This window comes from Brienomyrus brachyistius, chromosome 4, assembly GCF_023856365.1.
Source record: "Brienomyrus brachyistius isolate T26 chromosome 4, BBRACH_0.4, whole genome shotgun sequence".
In the NCBI taxonomy this organism is placed as follows: Eukaryota; Metazoa; Chordata; class Actinopteri; order Osteoglossiformes; family Mormyridae; genus Brienomyrus; species Brienomyrus brachyistius.
Window position 1 is genome coordinate 41,392,626 of NC_064536.1, and position 6,367 is coordinate 41,398,992.

General features: G+C 40.2%; 1 long non-coding RNA gene across 1 annotated transcript; it reads right to left on the reverse strand.

Annotated features, from left to right (window-relative positions):
* Positions 1-206: 206 nt before the first annotated feature.
* LOC125739755 (uncharacterized) lies at positions 207-3,894 on the reverse strand. The gene is made up of 2 exons (XR_007397287.1): positions 1,827-3,894; positions 207-1,319 (listed from the first exon to the last, which is right to left on the reverse strand). It is a non-coding gene; the product is annotated as an uncharacterized LOC125739755 (long non-coding RNA).
* Positions 3,895-6,367: the final 2,473 nt, after the last annotated feature.

Consider the following 6,367-nt stretch of genomic DNA (forward strand, 5'->3'; position numbering starts at 1 on the left):
GTGAACTAAAATCTCCAAACCATTTATCCATCCATCCATCCATTTTCCAAACCGCTTATCCTACTGGGTCGCGGGGGGTCCGGAGCCTATCCCGGAAGCAATGGGCACGGGAACAACCCTGGATGGGGGGCCAGCCCATCGCAGCCAAACCATTTAAGTTTGTGAAATTCGTTTTTAATAATTACCAATTTCAGAAAAATATGAAATGTTTTGTAAAGTATCAATTTATTAATCATGTATTTAAACAAATAATGACCAGTATAAAAGACACATACAAAACTGTACAAAAATCTTGGGCTGTCAAAGAAAATGATGTTCAAATGATCTTCATCTTGGTCTAGAATTATAATATTTACATTTACATTTACAGGATTTGGCAGACGCCCTTAGCCAGAAATAATATTTCTGGCTAATAATATTATATAATATTATATAATATTTTGTCCGTCAAAGTGTGGCAGCCCAGTCATTTCAAAATCTCTTCTAAAGTTAGTAAAACATTTGCACCAACCATCCAATAGACCTATATATTTTTATAACACAACTCCTATGGCTAATCAATGCATCATTAACATTTGTTTAATTAAATTAATTATTTAAGTGAGCTGGTGGCGGAATTTAACAAATACATGGAATGGCTGGGGTGCCCCTGAGGAGAGGTTTAGGATCCAAAGCGTGGTTCATCTAGCGATCCAACAAGGCATCAGTAACTTTATGGAGAAAAGAAGAAATTCTTGTTAGTTTTTATTGTGTCACTTTTGATTTGCATATATTTTTATGATAATTGTGTTTTTGTTCTGAGCAAATATACACAACCCAATTAAATAGCATTAAACGTTTTCTTTGATGGCCCAAGACTTTTGCATAGTACCATATTTTTTCAGAATCAAGAGACAATTTAATAAAAACCAGTCTTACCTTCACAAGATAACGATTATTAAACATTAACCAGCAGGTGGCAGCAAAGCACTTGTGAATAAGTGGCCAATACGTGGTTGTACAGGTTGCCAGCAGATAATCATCCCCTCTGTGTTTAACTGACTCTCATGCTATGACTGTACAGACTGAGCAGGGCCGAGTGAGAGAGGCCTCACTGCAGTTAGCATAACCGTTTATTTTACAGCTCGTCTGACTCATTCTGCTCCACGAAGGTCATCTCCTCTGCCAGCTTCCTCTGATCCAGGGAGACCCTCTGCTTCTCTCTGATTGGTTCCCGCTCTCTACAGGAGGTCCAGTGCAGCTGAATGGTGATGATGGTCCAAATCAGGTAAAACACACCAGTCCCAGCTTTCAGTACAGCATCCAGAACCTGCTCCCACCTGTGAGACATATAATACACCAGTGTGTCTGTCAGTCACACATATCACATTTAAACCTGAAGAACAAAACAGTGAATCTATTCTGACTGAAGTAAAACCACCTTGATAATCGACAGCAGCACCGATCAGCTCAGTCCTACATACAGAGCCAGCTGGACCAAAGAGCTGAATAAGAGGGTGGATGTGAACAGTAAAGTCTTACATGCTTTATAGAAACACGGTACAGCCACATATGTACTATTACACAGGACACATGTGAGGAACAGGAGACATTAACAAAGAGCATGAAAATAGCTAGAGATTATCACACAACATGTTACACTATTTTGTAAAAACAGGTCTGCAGTCATTTCCCAGCAGCACAGGGCACAAGGCAAGGGCTCACCCTGGATGGGATGGGATCTCAAGTTTATTATTAAGAAAATAAAATATTTCCCATTACTGTGTGATCAGGTAAATGCTGCTAGCTGGACCCCCACACTACTGTAAATGCTGCTGAATGCTTACCTCAGTTTTTCATTATCCCCTCCTTCTTCATCATGTGCAGAGAAAAGGAGAGCAGTGGAAACAGGAGAAATGATAGTTAATAAAAAGCAGTGTTCTGTTAGTCAACAAAGACTAAGAAAAGGTCACTCTTGAAACTGAAATATAAATTATGAAAGATATTCTACAGAGAAAATAATTAGATGGAGAACAATGAATTAGTGTTCACATCCCAGGGCACTGATAGTGAACAGGTGAGATAAATGATTTTATTAACATATTTTAATGTATCTATTGTATCAGGGTGGCATGGTGGTGCAGTGGTTTGCACTGTCGCCTCACTCCTCTGGCACGTGTACTCAAGTCTTCGCTGGAGTTCCTTGTGTATGGAGTTTGCATGCTCCCCCTGTGTCATTGTGGGGTTCCCTCCAGGGATTCTGATTTCCCCCCACAGTCCAAAAACATGCTGAGGCTAATTGGAGTTGTCAAATTGCCGGTAGGTGTGCTTGTGCGAGGGAATGGAGTGTGAGCGTGTCCTGCAATGGGTTGGCACCCTGTCATGGGACGTTCCCTGCCTTGCGCCCATAGGGACCCTGAGTTAGACAAGCAGTTTCAGACAATGGATGGATGCAGCACTGGAACAGATATTATTGAGTACAACTGTAACACTGGTCTACGCTGCAATGAAAAACCACCTACAGACATGTTAGTCAGTCTGCACACCATTAGTAACAATTCATCTTCACAAAGATTGTGATAGAAAATTCTTGATTATGCTAATCTGTAATCAATAATGGAATATAGATGATTATGCAAATGCATTACCTAATCAGTAATTAACAATTGAGATTAAAATGTGTTGTTGATTTACCTATTGTCACGGGAGATCGCGGGCAGAGCGGCGATCGTGCGGGCAGGCGGGCAAGGACAGGCAGACAAGCAGAACTCGGGGCAAAGTACGGGGTTTATTCGGGCTTCGGGGAGCCGGGAACATTGGACGCAGACTGACATCAATGACGGACAAAGGACTCGGGTAAGACACGGACTGAAATACACAGGACTGATTGAAAATAAGCAGACACAGCTGGGTACAATCCGGGAAACACACGTGGGTAAGCAGGGGGCGTGGCACACAGGAGGAGCCGACGAGCAGGGCATGACACCTATAATGATTGAAACAATATAACCTCACTTGAATCAGTCTGATGTATTAAGCACAATGTACTAATGCAAGCTTGCTTACTGTAAGTAAAGGGATTTCTATTTTCTATGAAGGAACTAACGTTTGCCATAATGTAGCTTGCTCAGCAAGGGCCTGGGTCAGCATGACCTGGAAGTGAGATAAAAGTAATTGGGTAATTGGATAAATTTAACTCGACTCAGTATGAAACTGCAGAGGAATTTCTGTGCTGATAAGCAAGCCTCAATAAGCAGAAGTGCCTTGTGTCTACAGACACCTTCTCCTTTTCTTTGAACTATCTGATGACGGCATTTTTGGCTATAAGAGATGTATGCACTTGTTGTTCGGGGAGCAGAACACGAGACGCATGATTGCTGAGTGTCTGTTCCCTTTGAGCTCATCGAATAATAAAGTTCTGTCAAACACTTAAACATCGGACTTCGAGAAAATTCTTCCACACATGATTGACCTGAGACCAGAATGACCTAGGTGGGGTGCACATTGTAGAAGTTGTAGAAATACTGCATTACAAAATGCTTTACAAAAAAGCATTCGTAATAAATAAACAATATTGCAAAAACTCAGAATGTGCTTATTAATAAAAATACACCGTGCAGTTGAAATTACATAATGCAAGCTTAATCAAAAAGGAAATACCTAATATGAAGAATGGTAATATAAAATAAATTAAAATAATTAAAATAAGCGTGTTTTCCTAGTGTTTCATTTGTATTTCTAGTTCCTATGTTTCCTCACTTGTATTCTGTTTTGTTTTTTTGCTTTGCCTTGGTTCTGATACCGAGGCATCGCAGAAAAAGAGAGGAACACAAAGAGTCACTGGCCAGAGAGAACACGCTCTATATTAGCCGCCAAGAAAAAAAAACTACATCAGACACGCAAAGCACATCCGACCAATTACATACAGGAAACACAACATTGTCAGACGCCGAACTGTAAGACGCGCACATGATGGGAGATTTACATAAGCTAATTACACACGAGGATCGGACAGGGTACACACAAGACACGGGTAAACACACGCGCAACAATAAGGAAATGTAACCAGTAACATTAACAATTACGACACAACAAAGGCTAATCCCTTCAAAGACTAACAAGCTGTAAAAGACGGACAACTCGAGTCCCTACATCGTGACTACAACAATTTGGGCTCCTACCCATGAAATCATTAAACAAGGACCGATTCGCAGACACGTTGTTTTGAATTAAGCGTCAAAAGAGCAAAGGAATAAACTTTCACAGCTAACACATTGAACTAATTAGAATATAATACACTGATAACAGAACAATTACTATTAGTAGGAATAGGGATGCTGCTGTCAATCTAAAGAAATACGGGACTTGGGAAATACAAGACAGCGGAACACAGAGTGTGACCGGGGGATTCTGATTGAATGCTTAGTTACAAACGATACCGATCTCTCTTTAGTTAGTAATTAGTAAGGCGACTAGCTGCTGCTACTAAAATGACTTTTACCGGTTAGTACAGCTTTTTTGTGAATCTCTAAGCGACCCATGTTTATATTTAGTTAATAATTGCGTGGTCAAAGCAGTGGTAAAACAAACTTACGTGTGGACTGCATGTCTGTTTTTATGTGAAAGGGCGGTGAAATGTGTTTTTTTTTTGCAAGTTTATCCTGTACTTACGTAATCCCGTTTCTCATTGGCTATCGGGGTTTTATCGTGTTATGACGGGTTCTAGAACCTCTGCATCACACGGTCCTTTAGCCACAGAGGGACAGGACGTGCAGTAGGTGGGTGGAAGTAGTTATAGTTAGGTGCCATTCCAGGACTTGCTGTCCCTGTATTTCAGTGGATTCCTCCCATATTTTTATTAATCAAAAAGGAAATACCTAATATGAAGAATGGTAATATAAAATAAATTAAAATAATTTAAATGAGCGTGTTTTCCTAGTGTTTCATTTGTATTTCTAGTTCCTATGTTTCCTCACTTGTATTCTGTTTTGTTTTTTTGCTTTGCCTTGGTTCTGATACCGAGGCATCGCAGAAAAAGAGAGGAACACAAAGAGTCACTGGCCAGAGAGAACACGCTCTATATTAGCCGCCAAGAAAAAAAAACTACATCAGACACGCAAAGCACATCCGACCAATTACATACAGGAAACACAACATTGTCAGACGCCGAACTGTAAGACGCGCACATGATGGGAGATTTACATAAGCTAATTACACACGAGGATCGGACAGGGTACACACAAGACACGGGTAAACACACGCGCAACAATAAGGAAATGTAACCAGTAACATTAACAATTACGACACAACAAAGGCTAATCCCTTCAAAGACTAACAAGCTGTAAAAGACGGACAACTCGAGTCCCTACATCGTGACTACAACAATTTGGGCTCCTACCCATGAAATCATTAAACAAGGACCGATTCGCAGACACGTTGTTTTGAATTAAGCGTCAAAAGAGCAAAGGAATAAACTTTCACAGCTAACACATTGAACTAATTAGAATATAATACACTGATAACAGAACAATTACTATTAGTAGGAATAGGGATGCTGCTGTCAATCTAAAGAAATACGGGACTTGGGAAATACAAGACAGCGGAACACAGAGTGTGACCGGGGGATTCTGATTGAATGCTTAGTTACAAACGATACCGATCTCTCTTTAGTTAGTAATTAGTAAGGCGACTAGCTGCTGCTACTAAAATGACTTTTACCGGTTAGTACAGCTTTTTTGTGAATCTCTAAGCGACCCATGTTTATATTTAGTTAATAATTGCGTGGTCAAAGCAGTGGTAAAACAAACTTACGTGTGGACTGCATGTCTGTTTTTATGTGAAAGGGCGGTGAAATGTGTTTTTTTTTTGCAAGTTTATCCTGTACTTACGTAATCCCGTTTCTCATTGGCTATCGGGGTTTTATCGTGTTATGACGGGTTCTAGAACCTCTGCATCACACGGTCCTTTAGCCACAGAGGGACAGGACGTGCAGTAGGTGGGTGGAAGTAGTTATAGTTAGGTGCCATTCCAGGACTTGCTGTCCCTGTATTTCAGTGGATTCCTCCCATATTTTTATTAATCAAAAAGGAAATACCTAATATGAAGAATGGTAATATAAAATAAATTAAAATAATTTAAATGAGCGTGTTTTCCTAGTGTTTCATTTGTATTTCTAGTTCCTATGTTTCCTCACTTGTATTCTGTTTTGTTTTTTTGCTTTGCCTTGGTTCTGATACCGAGGCATCGCAGAAAAAGAGAGGAACACAAAGAGTCACTGGCCAGAGAGAACACGCTCTATATTAGCCGCCAAGAAAAAAAAACTACATCAGACACGCAAAGCACATCCGACCAATTACATACAGGAAACACAACATTGTCAGACGCCGAA